Genomic DNA, 21,259 nt, shown 5'->3' on the forward strand with positions numbered 1-21,259 from the left:
TCTTTTGTGTCCCCCTTTGTCCAGATTGGCAGTGGTTTCATTTACACCAACAGTTTCTTCAAGAACTCCAGGACGTCTCCATCATTCTCTTCACAGTTCCTCCAAAATATTCCCTTTATCCATCCAAAAAACTGGTCCAACATGTCTCATGTTTGCAAACTGCAGCAGCACTCTACTTCTCCGATACCAAATCTGTTCTAGTTTGCTAACTGCCAGAATGCAACACACCAGAGACAGATTGGCTTTCAATAAAATGGGATTTATTTAGTTAACATATAATTCTTCAGAGGAAAGGCAGCTAACTTTCAACTGAGGTTCTTTCTTACATGGTGTGGTAGTTAGATTCAGTTGTCAACTTGGCCAGGTGAAGGCACCTAGTTCTGTTGCTGTGGCCATGAGCCAATGGTACATGAACCTCATCTGTTGTTGATTTACATCTGCAGTCAGCTAGGAGGCATGCCTGCGGCAATGAATGATGTTTGACTTAATTGGCTGGTGCTTAAATGAGAGAGCGCAACGTAGCACAGCCCAAGCAGCTCAGCATACCTCATCTCAGCACTCACAGCTCAGCCCAGGCCTTTGGAGATGCAGAAAGAAGTCATCCCGGGGAAAGTTGTTGGAACCCAGGGGCCTGGAGAGAAGGCCACCAGAGACCATCCTGTGCCTTCCCATGTAAGAAAGAACCTTAGCTGAGAGTTAGCCGCCTTGCCTCTGAAGAACTAACAAAATAAATCCCCTTTTATTAAAAGCCAATCCGTCTCTGGTGTGTTGCATTCTGGCAGCTAGCAAACGGGAAGGCACAAGGTGAGCTCAGGTATGCTGTGCTACGTTGAGCTCTCTTATTTAAGCACTAGCCAATTAAGTCAAACGTCATTCATTGCAGCAGGCATGCCTCCTAGCTGACTGCAGATGATATGGTTCAACATAAGAAAATCAATTAATGTAATACCCCATATCAACAAATCAAAGCAGAAAAACCACATGATCATCTTGATTGATGCAGAAAGGGCATCTGACAAAATTCAACATCCTTTCTTGATGAAAACACTTCAAAGGATAGGAACAGAAGGGAAGTTCCTCAACATGAATAGCGAAAAATATCTTGAGAAAGAAAAATGAAGTGGGGGGGTCTCACACTACCTGACTTTAAAGCATATTATGAAGCCACAGTTGTCACAACAGCATGGTACTCGCATAAAGATAGATATACTGAGCAATGTAATCGAATAGAGTGTTCAGATAAAGACACTCATATCTATGGACAATTGATCTTTGATAAGGCAATCAAGCGAACTCACCTGGGACAGAGCAGCCTGCTCAAGAGAACAGGTATCCATATGAAAAAGAATGAAAGAGCATCTATATCTCACACCATATACAAAAATTAACTCAAAATGGAGTTTTGAAACTCCATTTTTGAAAAGGAAATGTCTTAAGATAGAGTATGGTGGGGAAGACATGTCGATACACTTAGGCTGGATTGTATGGTGTGTGAATAAAACTACTTAAAAATGGTCAGAGAGAAAGAAGTGCTAGAGAAAATGCAGAGAAAGAGATGTACCTATTCACTGTCGGTAGGAAAATTAGAGGTGCAGCCCCTTGGATAGCAGTGTGGTGGTTTCACAGAAGGCTAGGGTTGTGTTTGCAATAAGATTCTGAAACCCTGTTGCTCAGTATATACCTGGAGGAACTGAGCGTGGGGACACGAATGGACATTTGCACACTGGTGTTTCTGGCAGCAGTGATCCTGATCCACAATAAATGGAGGTAGCCTAAGGGTACAACAACTGAGGAAAGGAAGGGGGCGCTATGGTGTTTACATACAATGAATTACTAAGCGGTGGCAAGAAAGAATGAAGATGTGAGACATGTGACTAGATGAATGGACATTAAAAACTGTTTGTTGAATGGAATTTCAGGAACAAAAAGAAAAATACTATCATGCCTCAATTACATGGTCTAACTATAATATAAAAACTCGGTGAACTAAAGTCAAGAGCGTGGGTTATCAGGTTGGGGCTTATTATAAAGGGTCCTAGATTGTAATCTTACAGCAGTCCCATATATTCAGGAGGTGTAACTGTTAATTCTAAATTCCGAGATACTGAGATGTGTATATAACCAGGCCTTTCCCAGAAACTTTGGGTATTTATGTGATACCTAAGACTCAGAGTCAGAGCTCTGAAGCTATGAAAGTCAGCAGTATACAGGAACAGTTTAAAAAGTGATCAGACAACAAGTAGAGACATGAATGAAGCTGATCTGGATCAGACTAAAGTATATCAAAAGACTGGGGAAAGGATGATATCGTCCATATCTTAAAACTTCAACTTCTGTGTGAGACAAAAGGGAGAAATGTTTATTTGGGGCAAAATTTATATTTTGGGTAGTGCATTTCCTAATTTAACATGTGTGGCCAGTTTAGTTGAACACCATAAGTTCAGGGAATCTTGACTAGGGCATGAGATTTTGTTGGTTTGTCCAGGTTAGTGTGATGCCCAGATAAATCCAAGAGTGATTTAGACAATAAATAAAGAAGTATTTGCAGGGTCCCCTTAGAGGAATGGGGAGAAAGGGGGAAAGATTCAACTTCCCCATTTGGAGAATTTCTAATACTAATACTAATTTCTAATATTTTCCCTAATTCTAATACTCTCACAAGCAATGGGGGCAGCCAAATCAATAGGCTGAGCCTCTGATTTGGAGTTAGTCCCTATGAAATGTATCCGTGCAAAGGATAGCCTAAGCCTACTTAAAAGTAGGCCTAAGAGCCACCCCCAGAGAACTTCTTGTGTTGCTCAGATGTGGCCTCTCAAAACGGCAAAGGAACCTACTGCCCTCCCCTCCTACAAATGACATGACTCCCAAGGGTGTGAATATTCATGGCAATGTGAGACAGAAATCCCAGGATGAGCTGGGACTCAGCATCAAAGGATTGAGAGAGCCTTCTTGACCAAAAGGGGTAAGAGAGAAATGAGAAAAAATAAAGTGTAGGTGGCTGAGAAATTTCAAACAGAATCAAGAGATTATTCTGGGGGTTATTCTTATGAATATATAGATACCCCTTTTCAGTTTTGGTGTATTTGAATGGTTAAAGAGAAGTAAATGAAACTGCAGAGCTGTGCTCCAGTATCCTTGTTTCTTGAAGATGAATATATGAAGATATAATGTTTACAATGTGACTGTGTGATTGTGAAAACCTTGTGCCTGATGTTCCTTTTAAGGTATGAACAGATGTGTAACAAATATGGATAAAAAATAAATAATAGGGAGAACAATGGTTAAAATATATTGGGTAGATGGAAATACTAGTGGTTAATGAAAGGGAGGGATAAGGAGTATGGCAATACAAGTTTTTTCTTTTTATTTCTTTTGCTGGAGTGATGTAAATGTTCTAAAAAATGATCATGGCAATGAATACACAACTATGTGATGATATTGTGAGCCAATAACTGTATGCCATGTATGGAATGTTTGTATGTTGTTTGTGTTTGTACATTGTTTTGTCAATAAAAATATTTTTTAAAAAAGAGGGCCCCTATCTCACACCCTATACAAAAATTAACTACGAATGAATTGAAGATCTAAATATAAGAACCAATACCATAAAAGTGCTAGAAAAAAATGTTGGGAAACATCTTCAAGATATAGTGATAAATTGTAGTTTCTTAGACTTTACGCCCAAAGCACAAACAATGAAATAAAAAAATAGATAAATGCAAACTCATCAAAATTAGTTCAATGCCTCTAAGGACTTTGTCAAAAAGGTGAAACTGCAACCAAATCAATGGGAGAAAATATTTGGAAACCGTGTATCTAATAAAAGTTTGATATGTAGAGACCCTGGTGCCTGCTGTGCTGGTTTGAAATGATGTATGTACTCCAGAAAAGCCATGTTTTAATCCTAATCCCATTTTGTAAAGGCAGCCGTTTCTTCTAATCCCTATTCAGTATTGCATGTTTGAAACTGTAATTAGATCATCTCCCTAGAGATGTGATTTAATCAAGAGTGGTTGTTAAACTGGATTAGGTAGAGGCGTGTCTCCACCCATTTGGGTGGGTCTTGATTAGTTTCTGAAGTCCTATAGAGGAAACATTTTGGAGAATGGGAGATTCGGAGACAGCAGAGAATGCTGCAGCACCACGAAGCAGAGAGTCCACAGCCAACGACTTCTGGAGATGAAGAAGGAAAACGCCTCCCAGGGAGCTTCATGAAACAGGAAGCCAGGAGAGAAAGCTAGCAGATGACACTGTGCTCACCATGTCCACTTCCAGCCGAGAGAGAAACTGTGGCTGTTTTCACCATGTGTCTTCTCTCTAGAGAGAGAAACCCTAAACTTCATTGGCCTTCTTGAACCAACATATCTTTCCTTGGATACATTTTATTGGACATTTCTATTGACTTGTTTTAAGTGGGACATTTTCTTGGCCTTAGAACTGTAAACTAGCAACTTATTAAATTCCCCTTTTTAAAAGTTTCTGGTATATTGTATTCTGGCAACTGGCAAAGTAGAACACCTTCCCAAGCAAAAAAAAACCCCTGCTCACTTCAATTTATTAATGTTCTATTCAGAATATTTTTAGAATGTTGACATCTATATTTTTAAGAGAAATTGGTGTATAACTTTATCTTTCATAGTATTTTCATCAAATTTAATGTTAAGTGGCTTCATAAAATGAATTGCATTCCTTTTGATCATTCAATAACCTGGAAAAATTTGAATATAGAAATGATCTGGTCTTTTGTGACATTATTAATTAGTGTAGGGTTTGGGAGGACAAATTTAAAGTGTGAATACTTTCTATTTAAAAATCTGACTCTAAGTATATCATCCATAAATACCTGTATAATTAAATGCAAATAAACACATAACAGCTGCTCATAAGGCACAGTTTATAATAGGAAAAAAATTTTAAATACAAATATCTATCAAAAGAAAAATAATTAAATGATACATTCATACTATGAATAGGAACTGAGTTAATCTTTATATATTGACAGGGTATGCCACCTAGAACATAATCAGGTAGAAAGAACAAGATTGGTATGGGAGTATGATGGCATTTGTATAAAACCACAGCAAAGAATACATATGTATATATTTTTAGTTACTTAGATTGAAAAAAATGCATCTATACCAGTCATTCCAAACTGTTACCTGTGGGCATCTCTGAGGAGGGGCATGTTACTTAGAGGAGAATAAATAGGTATAGGTGTTTTTAGGCTACTGTTTTTTTTCATATTAAAATATCATGCATGAATTTACTTTAACATTTTAAAAAATAATTAAAAAGAACAAAGTCAGTTGGAAATGAAGAAAGGGGAAAAGCAAGATTTATCTATGCACTTGAACAATCTACTCAGAGAAGGAAAATATAAGTTCCCAGAGGAAGAAATAGATGAAAGAGGTGTCTTTCTTTTTTATTTTTTGTGCTTGTTTGTTTGTTTTCTGTGTGTGTGCACCAGTGGTGTAGGGATTGGAAAAAACCTGAGGTAGATTACAAGTTGAATAGAAAACAACCAGAACAGAGGGGATTAATTCATTTTTTTTCAATGGTTAGGATACAGATTCCTAAAACTTGCCTCAAGTTCACTGGAAAACAAAGGAAGGGTAAATCAGGAACTTTCCTGGAACATGGCCATTCTGTACTGCTCTGGAAAAAGACAGAAACCTACAAAGGCAGAATTAAGAGAGTCAAGGTCAATGTATATAGCCGTGAGACCACAATCAACAGCCTAGAAAAGTTCCTGCACCCAGGGAAAAATGATCTGGAAACATGATCTGGTAGCTCAGCTGTTCTCTTTGGGACTCTTGCTACAATCATATGCATTTTTTTTGTATGCTGTATGATGGGGGCCACATTTCATTCTTTTTCCATGTGAGTATCCCATTATTGCAGCACCACTTGTTGAGCATCTTTTTGTTGTTTGTTTTTGGGGAAGTGCATTGGCTGGGAATCGAACCCAGGTCTCCCACATGGTAGGCAAGAATTCTACCACTGAAATGCCCTTGCACCCCAATCATATGTATTTTGCACATGGAATTTTTTCTTTCAATGAACAGGTGTATAGCTTGCGTAAAAGACATCTAGTTCAGAAAACATTAACAACTGGACACCTCCTTTAGCTCAACAAATCAATTCTAAGACACTTATTATAACAAAATGATTATAAATGCACACAAAGCTGCAAGGATGTTAACTGTAGGTGTTTACAGCATTGAAAATTTGGAGACAAACTAAAGGGGACCTGGTTAAAAAATATGACATACAAAAATGGGAATACTTTAAAATGTTGTGCAATTCTGTTTCATTTCTTAGCATGTTTCAAAGAAGACAGATAAAGAAAGTGGTTGTAGTGTGATCCCATTTTTGTGAGGCTATATATGTATGTGAATGAAATCCAGAGAACATCTCTTAAAATGTTGACATTGGATACCTTGAGTGATTTCAATTTTCTCTTTTGTTTTCTTGCATTTTCTCATTTTCTTGACAATCAACATTAATTACTAGTAAAATAAAATTAAAAAAAAAAACAATTACAAATCACTCATTATTGAGCCCTAAAGGTGAAAGCATCCTCAGCAAAGTCTGGAGGGCAGGAGCCCAATGATGTGATCTGATGTAAGGGATAACAAAGGAGGGTTCAGAACACTGGGGAAAAGAAAGGGAAGAGAGAGGGCAGTGGAAGGTGGTTAATAGCCCAGTTATATTTGGAGCTGAAAACCACTGTACTTTCCCACAGGTGCCCTCCCATTCTTTTCTGGCCCAATCGCCAACCTGTTCCTGCCCATCACTTCCTCCTTTCTCATGATTTTCAATTCGATTGCTGTGATCTTCCTTGTAGGGCAGTTTTTTCAAAGAAAGTTTTAAAAACAAGGAGTGCTTCTGCAGATTAACTGATGTATATTATGGCAATCACCACAGTAGCATAAGCACAACAGGGTTCAGCAATGAGTAGCTTAACAAGTCATGTTCTCAGGCCCAGTTTCATTAATAAGACAGCAGAACTAGATGACAGCATACCTAGATACAACGCTGTACTAAAAAAAACTTTTGTGCACTTAGGGAATGTTAGAAAGGGATAAGTGTTACAGAAGAAGGGCAATGGATCATTCTGGTCTACAAGCCAGTGGCTTTGGGCAGGTTACTGAGCCTCTCGGTTCCTGTTTCGCTCTATAAAATGAAGTTAATTCTAGCACCTGTATCACAGGGTTACTGTGAACATTAATGCAAAACACTTAGAATGGTGTCTGACAGTCACTGGTAAATATTCGTGAACGATTGAATGAATCAATCGCCGATCTCGTAGCCCCGCCCACCCACCACTCACCTTCACGCCCCGTCACTCAGTTCCGACAAGGGAGCTAAACAATTACCCCACTCACCCACCAACCACCCCATTCAAACCCATCATCAATCCTCCTCACCGTCCCCCGCCCTTACTTGGCTACAAGAACCCAAAATCTCAGGACGGAATAACAATAGCCAGCCTGAACTCGAGCCACCTTCGTAGGGCCTTAGAACACTTCCGCTTCCCGTCCCGGAAGCCCAAGACCGGTGCTTTGCACATGCGCAATAGCCGCCTACAGGCCCAGCATTGCCAATAGCCAACATCGCGCCGTTGGACCACCTGATTCCTACTGGGTTCGCCCTGAGATAAGATGGCCGCGTCCAGGGAGGAACAAATAAACTCCTGAGGCCTTATTCCGTGATAAATCCCAAAGATCTGGAGAGGTGGCTCTAGGCAGCGAGAAGCGAGAGGGCTCAAAGCAGACTGTTGCAGCGGTCCTGCTTCCCGCGCCTTCATGTTTTCGGCTTCCGTTACCTCCTCGGAATAGGAAGAAAAGTAGCCGCGCCTGGTGCGTCGATAGCGGCACAACGGGCGCGACCATCTTGGTGGCGTCTGGTTCCGTACAGAGCAGGTCTCTGGTTTCAAGCTCAGAGCCTGCTCAGAGCTGGGGTCCCGCTGAGTTTTGGAAATGTCTTGAAGGAGTGACTTTGGAGCTGGGTAGGAGGGCAGCAACCTCCAGAAATGACGGGAGAAGTCCCATTGCTTGATTGTCCTGTAACAACTGCGTAGCTCTGGTGTATGGGACCCCCATAAGCCCAAGGAGAATCTTATTTTTCCTTTTTTTTGAAAGCTTAAGGTGGTAGCAGATAGCTGTTCTCTCTGGGACTGTCAGCCAGTAGCAGTATGACCTGACAAAAAGGTCTTTGTGCCCTGAAGGAAAATTTTCTATTTCCTGTCAAAGTCTTGGGGATGGGGGGCGGGTGGGGGGGGGGGAGAGGTCAAATGTGTGCTTTGGGCTTGCTCCATCTGCATGGTCACCAAGCAGGTCCCTTTGGGCTGGGCATGGCAGGGTCTCAACCTGACATACCACCAAACCTCCTATGGGGCCAACATGTGTCAGGCACTGTTCACGGGCACGCAGGTCAAAGACAATCACGGTATCCATTATAGGTTTCATCTCTCATTTATACGTGTTGGTTTTCCTTCTTTCCTTTTCCCCTCTTCAGGTTAACTTGCATTCCCCAGGTGGTTTGGATGAGTCACAGATAAAACCTGCTACCTAATTCCAGAGTTTTGACAAGTGACCCTTTGCTAGCCATGTCCAGAAGTCTTTGGAAAAGAGCCTCTTTTCTTTGGGGCATGTGAGCAGTGAATTGGCAAGTAAATCTCAGACTTGGTTGTGCCTAGGGATCTCTTGGGAATTTTGTTAAATTGTGCCTTTTGATTCAGTACATCTTGGGTGGGACCTTAGTTTTTATGCATTTCTAACAAGCTCCCAGGTGATGCTGATAATGTGGTCCTCCCACCACACTTGGAGTCAAAACAAGGTCCAAGTCATTCTCTGGTTTAGCAGCTATGACATCCAAGTTGCAAAAGTTCCTTACTCACACACAGACAGGAATAGTGAGGGACAAGGAATAGGATTCCGGTGTTCTCTGAATCTCAGTTCTCAGAGTCCTCAACTTCTCTCTTCTTGGGAGTGAAAACTGTAGGCCCAAGGAAGGGAAAGCTGCTTCAGGGAGCTGTTGATAGGCTGGGACAAGAACACAGAGCACTTGGCTCCTCAACCAATGTTTCTCCCTCCTGAGCAACTCCTGTGGTACACACTCTTCTGGGGTGTGGAGGCAGGGATGATGGGAAGTAGTAAAGGAATGGACATTGTTTGATGCCATATTATTCATGACTTTAAAGGAAAACCAGGGTGATTCTCCATACCAGTCGTCCTTGAATGCCATGCTATACTAAGCACAGGACTCAGCTACACAAGAGGACCCAGCTATACTAAGCTGAGGAGAAGTCAAAACAGATCCCTGAGCAGGTTTGCATGCCCATGCAGGTATTACCCTGAGGAAAATGTGACCACAGGGGCCTCTCAGAAGCTTGGCCATCATTTGTAAGTCAGCATTTATAAGCTGTTCACACAAACTCCAGTGACTACTAGGAGCTACGTGCACACTACAACTCTTGTATTAGCTTGGGTAAGCTGAACTACTGGAATAATTAGAGCCAAACATAATGGCTCAGACACAATCTATTTAAGAATCAACCATGAATATCCATATTGACTGATGGGTCTCCTCCATAAAAGCCCAGACTGATGGCCTCTCTACCCCCTTCAGCATGGCTTCCAGAGCATACTGTTCATCATCATTCTGGGAAGTGAGAAAGAGCATAAAAGAATCTCACATGCTGTGGCATTTCTGTCCCATGGTATGGCAGAAAAGTTAATTGTTTCATTCAAGGGGTGGAAAACATCCTCTCTAGGATCAAGGACAGATCACTAGTATAGCGGATGATTAAATGATTTCCTTTTCTTTGGGCCACAGGTGCCTGAACAGGCAGGCCCCATGAATCTATGGCTAGAATGACAGTAGGTCACAGAACACTCCTGAATTGGCAGTTCATTTGAGCCTATGGGGTTAGTCACTGAGTAGCAACAGTGTCAAGAGGCCGTAGATGCACACTTGAATGGGAAGATAATTTGGCTGTCTCCACAAAAATGAGACCAATAGACAAGGATGTCCATTGTTAGATCTCTCAGTTACTCTGCATGAGTCTTCAAGTCTTTTTGAACCTTGAAGATGAAGAGAAAGGGACAAAAGAGGACTGCCCGAATGTAGTCACCACTCTGGCAGCTGAAATCATGAAGATTTACTCCTGTTTTCTTCTAGGAATCTAAATTTATAGCTCAAACACTTAGGTGTGTGATCTATTTAAGTGAATTTTTGTATGTTGTTTTGTTCAGTTTAATGATAAATTTATTCTTCGTAAAGCCAACTTGTAATAAACACTGTTGAATTTCAGCTTAAGGAGTTGAAATCAGATGGAGCAGTAACTATGAGGAGTCTGATCTGTGGGGTTTATTCACAATCTACATTGCTAAGTTTTTAAATGCTTTGTCCTATAATGATATACTGTTTCAATTGTAAATGAGGGCTTTTTTGTGTGTGTGGGAAAGTTTTGAATCTTATTAATAAGTTCTGAAGAAAGGGTACATAACCCACTATTCCAGAATTAGAAGTTTCAAGCTGAAAGATACCTAGAAATACATAGAGATAATAGTTGCCTACCCCTAGTGAAAAGGAAAGATGCATGACAAGCCTAGGCAATCTTAATTTTAAAGTTAAAATAGAAATGATTGGTGGTGTTTGTAAACTCATGTGGTAGAAAAATAAAGGTGCTCTAGTGGGCCATGATCAAAACGATGTTCACCAGCTTGAATGAATGACCATAGCTCTTTTGAAACATAACTTTAGTAGAAACTCAGTCCCAATGTCAGAACTATCTAGAAAGCCAAGATGACTCAGAGAGAATGGAAAAGAAGCAAGATCCTCATGGAAGATACTGAAACTTTCTATCAAACCAGTGAAAAACATAGGGATTTGAGTTTTGTATTGTTTTATTTCCGATTACATTAATTTATTATGTTGTATATGTAATTATGTTGTATACGTAAAAATTTTCATATCTTTTTTTTAAAAAAAGATTTCATACCTCTTCCAATTTAGTTTCCAAAGTAACAGATCCTATCCTCTCCAGATTCTGTGCATTCCTCTCCTATGAGATCCTATCATGAATCCCACTAGTTTGGGAACAGTGGTTATTCATTGTTCAAGGATGCAAGTTCCAGTTACTGTAGAAACACAACAGCAAAGTCATTAGAAAAAATGGTACATGCCTGCCTCAATTCACCAGTTGTCAAATGACTGGATCACACAGGATTGGCTCTGATGTAAAACCTCAAGGAAGTGCTTCTGCGGTCCTCCTTTATCTCGGTTCTAAGACTTTCCCTGAACTCTCTGTAATCAGGCATTAGTCAAGGCAATATTGCAAAGGAACCCAGATTAAGCATCACCATCAATGAACAATACAAATAGAAGGTTATGAATCAACATGGAATGAAAAGGAAAGAAAAGCAGAAAGATGGATGCAATCTTGCTAGAATCAGAAAGATAATTTGTTGATGTTTAGAAACAAAACTCATTTCAAACTAAATGTTTATTATCTGATACATACTTGAGACATACATTTATATTTATATTTATTCTTCTGCCTTCAATTTTATTTTCTCAACTATGCTGTCACTTTTGACTTAAAAACAAAGCAAATCTATTTATTATTCCCATAATCTAAGAAAAATTCGCTGTAGCATCCAAGAACATGGAATGTGGTGATTACTCTCTTTGGGGGATGTTTAAGTCCTGAGAGTTCACATTCTGAAGCCAAGATATATCCCCCATTAAACAGGTGAAATTGGGGTCCATAGAACATGTCCTATCCAGGCTGACACTGCGAGTTCCATCCAGAAAAGGAAATCCAACAGCTGTTCACCAGTACTGGACTGTCTCCTGGGGGCCTGCTGCTTAGCAAATGTCCCAGGGCTTCAACGACACTGGAGCTGTACATGTGTGTCTATCAGAGACTGGACCCTGCCCTGTCCTGCCTGTCTTTGACTACTCCCCTCTGCAAGTTCCACCCAGTCATTGGTGGCAGCAGTTTCCATATGGTAGTTTTCTCCCCTGGTCCTGAGGCCACACACATATATAATGATATCTCCTGAGCATTAGATGCACAAGTGTGAGGAACTGGAGCTGGTGAGCTGAAGCTCAAGAAGATGTTCCCCAGGGTAGTGGAATGGGGTGTGTGTGTCCTGGGAGCTTGAGATAAGGAGAGGCAGTGTCACAAATTGAGAGGTAGCAAACCAAATACTGGGTCCTCAAGACTGCAAGTAAGAGCTTGGAGTTGAACATTAATGTTTAAATGGAAGGGGAATATCAGAGAAGGCAGTGCCAGGACCATAGGGAGATGTCTAGGGACATTCTTCAAACTGTCTCTGTCCAGATATGGCTTAGGTACTCTGGATAAGTAGTCACTCTCCCCACCCAGTGGAGTCACTGGCGGTATATGAACAAGTCGAGGACTCATGTCAGGGGAATTGTCATGGGATTAAGTCATCCATTGGCTGTGGGAGGCCAAAAGCTCTTTTTAAGATGTAATTTGTACTTCACTCAAAATTATACATAAACCTAGTTTAAAAAAACAAGTACTTCAACAAATTATATTACCCAAAAAATGTGTCCCAAGCATTCCCCCATCACACTTTTCAGAGGAGCCTTTTTACTACTTTGTTATTGATTTCTATCTCTCTCTTAATGTGCCAATAATGAGAATTTGGGGTTTTCAGGGTTAAGTGATACTCATTGAGTCCCACTATGGAATCCAGCCATCTTCTATAACAACTGCAAAAGACACCAGCAAGACCCATCTTCACATTCATACTCCCAGTTCTCACTCCCCAACCCAATTTCAGTTCAGCCAGTTTATCTCAAAGTGATTATGTAATTTCTATTCAGAACAGAATCATAGAGTAGTCTAGGGCAGGAGTTAGGAAACTTTTTTTTTGCAAAAGTAAGAAGTTTTGGCTTTTTGGGTGAAAAGACTGATCAAACTTTGTGCTTGATGTAACTTTAGGCTGGTTGACTAGGATCGCTAGGCCCTGAACTTTATGTGAACTTCCCACAATGTAACTTGTCTGCTCTGTCTCAGTTCCAGGTCCCTACCTCATGTGCTTAATCACAAAGGAATGTTTCTTGCCTCAATTTTCCTGTTATTGGAATGTTTGACACAGTTCATTAAGTTTCAAACTCCCCTAGTTGTTTTTAACCCCCTTCTTCTTTCCACAGCTATATATCTCATTGCCTCTGCATATGAAAATTTTGCTTGTCCATCCCTTCCCTGAGACTTTTCTGGCTTAGGTTTTGAGAATTTCCCTGTTTGAACCTTTCCCTTATGACTCTTAAAAAGTGTTTTTCTACTAATGTCCAGACATACCTTTTTTTTCCCTTGACTGGGGCCATTGGTATCTATTGCAACTACTCAGCCCTGCCTGTCCAGTGAAAGCAACCATAGAAAATAGGTAACTGAATGAATGCAGCTGTTTTCCAATAAAACTTTATTTATGTACCTTGAAATTTGGTATAATTTTCATATGCTATGAAGTAGTATTTGTATTTCTTAAGGCTGCCTTAATAAAGCAGCACAGACCAGGTGGCTTCAAACAGCAGAAATTTATTCTCTCACAGTTCTGTAGGCTAGAAGTCCAAAACCAAGGTACCATCTGAAGCTTCTGGGGGAAGATCCTTCCTGGTTTATTCCAGCTTCTGGTAGACTTAGGCATTCCTTGGCTCATGGCAGCATCACTGCAATCTCTGCCTCAGTCTTCATGTGGCTGCCTTCTCTCTGTGTCTGTGTCTTTTGTCTCTATTTCCTTTTCTTATAAAGCCACCAGTTACTGCGTTAGGGCCCACCCTAATCTAGTATGACCTCGTCTTAACTAATTACATCTGCAAAGACCCTATTTCCAAATAAGATCACAATTACAGGTACCAGAGGTTAGGACTTGGACATTTCTTTTGGGGGGTGTGCCAGTTTCAAACCGTCATGTACCCCAGAAAAGCCAAGTTCTTTAATCTTCATTCGGTGTTGCTGGGTGGGATCTTGTTTATTGTTTCATGGAGAGGTGATCCACCCAATTGTGTGTGGTAACTTTTGATTAAATGGTTTCCATGGAGAGGGGTCTCCACTCATTCAAGGTTGGGGTTGCTTACTGGAGTCTGTCAAGAAGGAACCATTTTGGAAAAACCTTCAGTGTCAACAGAGCACACACAACCAGAGATCTTTGGAGATGCAGAAGGAAAACACTCCCACGGAAGCCTTATGAAATGAGGAAAGCTAGCAAATATCACCACATGCCTTCCCAGGTGAGAGGGGTGTCCAGAAGTCAGATATCCTGGCAGATGCCAGCTACATGCCTTCCCAGCTGACAGAGCTGTTCCAAATGGCATCGGCCTTTCTTGAGTGAAGCTAATCTCTTGTTGGTGCCTTAATTTGGACATTTTCATGGGCTTAGAACTGTAAACTTGCAATTTAATAAATCCTCTCTTTTTTTTTTTTTTACTAACTACAGGTGTTTTACATAAGTTGTCTAATTTAATTTAATTTCAGGAGAATTGGGAATTCTAATTATTTACAAGGTCACACCACTGGTAAATGAAGGCACCAACACTCAAACTCATGCTTTCTGATGCTGTACCTTAAATTACTTTCTCCCTATAATTCAGCCTCCTTTGTTACAAAGAACACGTTCCTCTTAACCCTATGTCTTCAAAACAATACATATAGCCCTTCTCTTCTCTAGAAAGACATGTCCACTTCCTTAGACTTTCCTAGTATAGCTGGGTCTGAATCAAACATTCTGGGCTCTCACCTCTAGGTACACCAGTTTTATCAGTGTCCCCTCTACATTTCGAATTCCAGATGCTTAGAGTAGACTAGATTAGCACCTTTGCCATTCTGTACTTCTATTACGTTAAGTAAAATTCAATTAATTTGGGGAGGATGGAAACCATAAACTCGTATGATTTTTAGTTATTTTTTAAGAGCCATGCAAAAAAAAACTCATTTGCTGCCCTTGAGCCATATGTCCCACTTCATCTACTTTCGCCATTAGCTTTATACTGTAAGATGCTGACTTTGCATCCATCTCTGTTAAATTCCCTTTTGGTAGATTTAGTCATTTGTCCCATGATATTGAGATCTCCTATCACCCAATTTATTAGGTGCTTTCCCAGATACATACCATCATTCTATCAGTGTCCTCAAGTGAAGAGTTAATGTGAGTGTTGAGCGAAACGCCTTTCTTTTCCTGGTATCAGGAAGGTAAAGGAAAATTGAACTGTATGTTAAAATTGAGTTTGTTCTGATAGAGTATAGTAAGAAGAGCACTCAAAAGATAGCTTGGAACCGTTTCTTTGTCTTTGTTCTCCAAAAACTGGTATTTCTCCTTTTCAGCCACTTACAGCCTCATTGGCTAAAGTATAAAAGAGGGTCAGAAGTAAAGGAACTCTGAGGTCCTGTTCAAGATGATCACAGCTCTCCCTAATGTATGACTATCAGCGATTTAAAAGTATATATTTAAAGATATTGCAACTGCTCTTATTACTTCGGCTGTTTGAATTTATTTAACTTTAATAAAATTGTTTATATAAAAGTGGAAAGCTACTTAACAGAATTCATAATTAGGCATAACAGTACTGATGTGAAAGAGTTGAAATGAAGTCAACAAAAGGCAAATGGCACTTTCTGTACCTTGCTCCTCTCTTTAAAAGCCATTTCATTACTGGTATATTGCATTCTGCCAACTTTAATAAACTGAAACAGGGGGATACAATTCAACCCACAACTGTATTTTTTTTATTTCTCTTCAATCATTAAAAAAATGCAAAAACCCTTCTTAAAACTTGCAGGCCTTACAAAAGAGGGGATAGACCAGATTTGGCCTGTGGATTATAGTTTGCTGACCCCTGTCCTGGTACAACTTTATTCTTTCTGCTTAATATGTTGTTCTGCAAGGATGAATTATCTTGATTTTAAAATTTAGTTTTCTATGTGCTTATCACTAACTAAACCTCAACTTCTTTGTCAGATGTGCAAACCTCTTTCAGCAATTTTAATTTATTTTAAAATTAAATTAAAATTTTTAGAGAAATTATAGGTTTACAGAAAAAGCATGCAGAAAGCACAGTGTTCTCATATAATCCCTCCCTCAATCAATTCAATTTTCCAATTATGAACACACTACATTAGTGTGGTACCTTGGTTACAGTTAATGAAACAATAATATAATTATACCACTAATTTTAGTTCACTAATTATACCACATTAGGGTTCACAGTTTGTGCTGTGCAGTTCTATTTTTCATAAAAATTTTATTCTGGTAACATATACACAAATTAAAATCTCCCCCTTTTTACTACATTCAAATATTCAATTCACTGGTATTAATTACGTTTGTAATGTTGTCACAACTATCCATTATCAAAACTTTCCCATAAGCATGAAAAGAGACTTTGTACCAATCCATCATTAACTCCCCATTCCCTACTCTCACCGTGGCCCCTGGTAACCTGTATTCCAAATTCTGACTTTATGAATTTGCATATACTAATTACTTCATATAAGTGAGATCATATATTCTTTGTCCTTTTGTGTCAAGCTTATGTCATCCAGCATGATGTCTTCAAAGTTCATCTATGTTGCAGCATGTATCAGAATTTAATCCTTTCTAAAGGAATTAAATTGGTAAATGTATATACCAGATTTTGTTTATCCATTCATCTTTTCATGGATACTTGGCTGCTTCCACTTTTTCACAATTGTGGACAATGCTGCTATGAACATTAATGTGGAAATATCTGTTCAAGTCCTTGTTTTCACTGATTTGGGGTATACACCTAGAAGTGGGATTGTCAGATTATATGGTAATTCTATACTTTCTGAGGAACTGCCAAACTTTTCCACAGTGGCTACACCATTTTATATTCTTACCAAAAATTATCAAGTGTTCCTATTTCTCTGCATCTTCTCCAATATTTTTTATTTCCTGCTTTTTTTTAATGGTAGCCATTTTAGTGGGTATGAAATGATATCTTACGTAATTAATACCAGTGAATTGAATATTTGAATGTAGTAAAAAGGGGGAGATTTTAATTTGTGTATATGTTACCAGAATAAAATTTTTATGAAAATTTTCTTCCCTAATAGCTAATGATGTTGAGAATTTTTCATGTGTGTATTGGCCATTTATTTATCTTCTTTGGAGGAATGTCTATTCAAGTCTTTTTTCCTATTTTTTAATGGGTTGCTTGTCTTTTTGTTGTTGAGTTGTAGGATTTCTTTATATATTCTAGATATTAAATTCCTATCAGATATGGGGTGACCAAATATTTTCTCCCATTCTTTAGATTGTCTTTTTACTTTTATGATTAAGTCCTTTGGTGCACACACATTTTTAATTTTGATGGAGCCTCATTTATCTATTTTTTATTTTATTGCTAATGCTTTTGATGTAAAGTCTAATAAACTATTGCCTCACACAATGTCGTGGGAAGATGTTTCCCTATGTTTTCTTCTAAGCATTCTGTAGTTTGGGTTCCTATATTTAGGTCTTTGCTCCATTTTGAGTTAATTTTTGTATATAGTGTGAGGTAGGAGTCTGTGCTGGTTTGAAATGATATATGTACCCTAGAAAGCCATGTTTTAATCCTAATCCCATTTTGTAATCCCTATTCAGCATGCATGTTTGAAGCTGTAATTAGATCATCTCCCTGGAGATGTGATGTAATCAAGAGTGGTTGTTAAATTGGATTAGGTGACGACATGTCTCCACCCATTCGGGTAGGTCTTGATTAGTTTCTGAAGTCCTATAAAAGAGGAAACATTTTGGAGAATGAGAGATTCAGAGAGAGGAGAGCAGAACATCATAGCCATGAGAAGCAGAGTCCACCAGCCAGTGACCTTTGGAGATGAAGAAGGAAAATACCTCCCAGGGAGCTTCATGAAACAGGAAGCCAGGAGAAGAAGCTAGCAAATGATGCCGTGTTCACCATGTGCCTTTCCAGATGAGAGAGGAACTCTGACTGTGTTCACCATGTGCCCTTCCACTTGAGAGGGAAACCCTGAATTTCATTGGCCTTCTTGAACCAAGGTATCTTTCCCTGGATGCCTTAAATTGAACATCTCTATAGACTTGTTTTAATTGGGACATTTTCTCAGCCTTAGAATTGTAAACTAGCAATTTATTAAATTCCTCTTTTTAAAAGCCGTTCCGTTTCTGGTATATTGCATCCTGGCAACTAGCAAACTAGAACAGAGTCCATCTTGATTCTTTTGCAGATGGATATCCAGTATTCCCAATACCATTTATTGAAGAGACTATTATTTCCCCATTGAGTGGACTTAGCATCCTTGTCAAAAATCATTTGGCCAGGACAGAAGGGCATGAGGTTTCAAGACGGCAGTGACTGAGTGACTGACTGAGGGTCTGAGGTGAAGGCCCCTATGAAGTAAAAGAGGCTAGGAATCACCTAGCAGTCCCAGAAACTCAGGAGAAATGTTGTTGTTTTCAATGAACAAGTAAATAATACAGCTTTTAAACATGGGATAGAGAGCTACATTATTCACCAAGAGTGGAAAATTTATGAACCCCACAGACCAGGCCTGAAAGGAAGCCTGGAAGAGAGAATTGAAGAACAAAAAGCTGCATGATGGTACAAGCTGCAGTTTTGAAGGTGAAGAATTCCCAAGCAGAGTATCTGGGACATGGAGAGATTGGATGAAATAGAGTTTAACCCCATGCAGCATCCCCAGTTAAATGAGAAGGTGCTGAAAGACAAATGTAGAAAGCTGCGTGAAACTGTGAACATATTCTACAACTCTATGAAAAGAGAATCCAGATATTTACAAAGAATTGAGAAAGCTTGAAGTAGAATATGAACAGAAGAGGGCTCAATTTAGTCAATATTTTAATGCTGTCAAGAATGCTCATCATGTAGAAATTGAGAGTATTCCTTTGCTGGATTTGCATCATGCTCCTTCCAACATCTTGATCCACAACATTCCACTTTCTGGTGCCCAGACTCTTTCCATCCTTAAAAAGACTTCAGCCTATGGACCTCCAACTTGGGCAGTTTCTGTATTTCCTCTTCTTGGACATGGTGTTCCACGTTTGCCCCCTGGAAGAAAACCTCCTGATCCTCCCCCTGGTCCAAACTCCTCCTTAATTCTTGCAGATGTATGGCCATAAACTGGGCTTGGCCCAAGATCTTTCTCTTCATAAGTGAGTGAAGATATGTTATATAGTCCTGAACTTGCTCAGCGAGGTCATGATGATGATGTTTCCAGCACCAGTGAGGGTGATGGCTATCTTGAGGACATGGATTAGGATAAGCATGATGACAATACTGATGACAGTGACACTGACAGATCAGATGTAGAAAGTGAGGGAGATGAGTTTGTGCACCATGATGATAGTGAGAGAGAGAACAATGAAGAAAAATGTCAGGTCTGAATGTATGATTTGTAGATATGCTTGGAAAATCAGGGGAAAGAAAGAACATGAAGGAACTGACTCCTCTTCAAACCATGATGCTTTGAGTGGCAGGTCAGGAAATCCTAGAGGAGGGACGAGAAATAGAGGAACTTTCAGAAGATGGTGATGAAGATGATTCTGATGATTCTGAAGCAGAAAAGCAATCACAAAAACAGCATAAAGAAGAATCTTTTTCTGATGTCACATCTGTAGCTTCTTCATAGCCGCAGGCTCCTCTACAGTCTGTTCTGTCTTCTCAGACACAAGTACCTCCCATGCCAAGACCATCTCCTCTTGGACCACCACCTGCACCACCTTTACGGCCACCTGGACCACCTCCAGGAGCTCCTCCATTCCTGAGGCCATCTGAATGCTAGGATTCTGAGGGTGTTTATCCTGACTTTCACCTCCAGGGCCACCATCAGGTCAACCCTTGGGCCCTCCCCCAGATCCACCTTCAGGTCTGCCTCCTATCTCTCCTCCTCAGGGACCTCCACCAAGGCTACCTTCTCCAACTCCATGTATCCCTCCACCTTATTATCGCATGATGCACCCAGCTTTGGTGCCTCCATTTGGACCCGCCCCACCTGGGCTCTTCTCACCAACTCCCATGCCAAATCCATGGGTTTTAAGCACCCCATCCAATTTTATTCCATGACCCAAGGCAGATGATATGAGTGCAACCACCACTAAGAAGAAAGCCACAGCAGCCATCAGTGCCAAGCTACGTATCACTAATCCTAAGGTGGAGATTCCTCAGTTTGTGCCCACTGCACTGAAGGTATGTTGAGAGAATAAAAAGACTACTGCTACTCCCTAAAGAAAGTTAGAGGATGATTCTGCTGTGCCTCTTGCCAAAGCAGCCCCAAAATCTAGTCCTTCTGCTCCTGTTTTAGTACAAACTAAGGATGGTGTGTATGAAACTTTCATGAGAGATTTGAAAGGGCTACCGTGACAGCTTTTGATGCCATAACAGGTTTCTGTTCACATCAGTGGTTCATGGAGAAAGAGGTTCTTATTAAAGTTATGTGAAAGAACTACTTCCACTCAGGGTATTTTCTAATTTCAGTGCAAAGAATATCCTAAAGTTTACCCTTGGTCAGAATTTACTGCATATAAGAGGGGATATTTCATTCACCACAGATTGATTATTGAAGCAGTTCTGCTAACATCCATTCCTTTTCATATCACCATTTCCACCCCATTTCTTTCCCTTCTCCAATTCTTTTGAAATATGTGATCAGGACTATCTTAGTTACTTATTTGTTTTTATTCTCCTCTCTTGTGTACTTTGGGTACTGGAGTAGAGATTTCTGATGAACCAATTTATTTCACCCTATCTTGGTTTTTGTGCTTACTCATTTTAAATATTTTCTTGCAAATATTTTACTTGCAGTGAAATGGATCACAATGTCATTTCCTAATACAAAGCAGGATTCATGGGAAGAAAATATACAATTATTTGATTAAAATTATTTCCCACTGACTTAAACTTTGGGTGTTTTGTGGAAAAATTAATAAACGTTCTACACCACCACCAACAACAAAAATCAAGTGACCAGGCACTATCTAATCAAGATGGTGGAGTGGGAAGCTTAAGAGCTCCATCTCCCCACAGAAGCTTTGAACAACCAACAAAAACTGGAAGAAACATCTTTCCAAAGCTCCAGGAAACATTTAAATAATTGCAGTAACAGGGAAAGCATGGAATCAAGAAAAAAAGCATTTTAAATGAAGTAGGATCTCATGGTGCCTTGGCTGGCCCTAACTCTTCACCTGCTCAGTGTGGGTTTCTCTTCCCTCCAGAGGGAGCAGAG

The 21,259-nt window shown here is 39.8% G+C and overlaps 1 pseudogene; it reads left to right on the forward strand.

The window, feature by feature from the left end:
• The first annotated feature begins 18,509 nt into the window (after nucleotides 1-18,509).
• LOC143672073 (WW domain-binding protein 11 pseudogene) lies at nucleotides 18,510-20,397 on the forward strand (annotated as a pseudogene).
• Nucleotides 20,398-21,259: the final 862 nt, after the last annotated feature.

The sequence above is a fragment of the Tamandua tetradactyla genome, chromosome X, assembly GCF_023851605.1.
Source record: "Tamandua tetradactyla isolate mTamTet1 chromosome X, mTamTet1.pri, whole genome shotgun sequence".
NCBI lineage: Eukaryota > Metazoa > Chordata > Mammalia > Pilosa > Myrmecophagidae > Tamandua > Tamandua tetradactyla.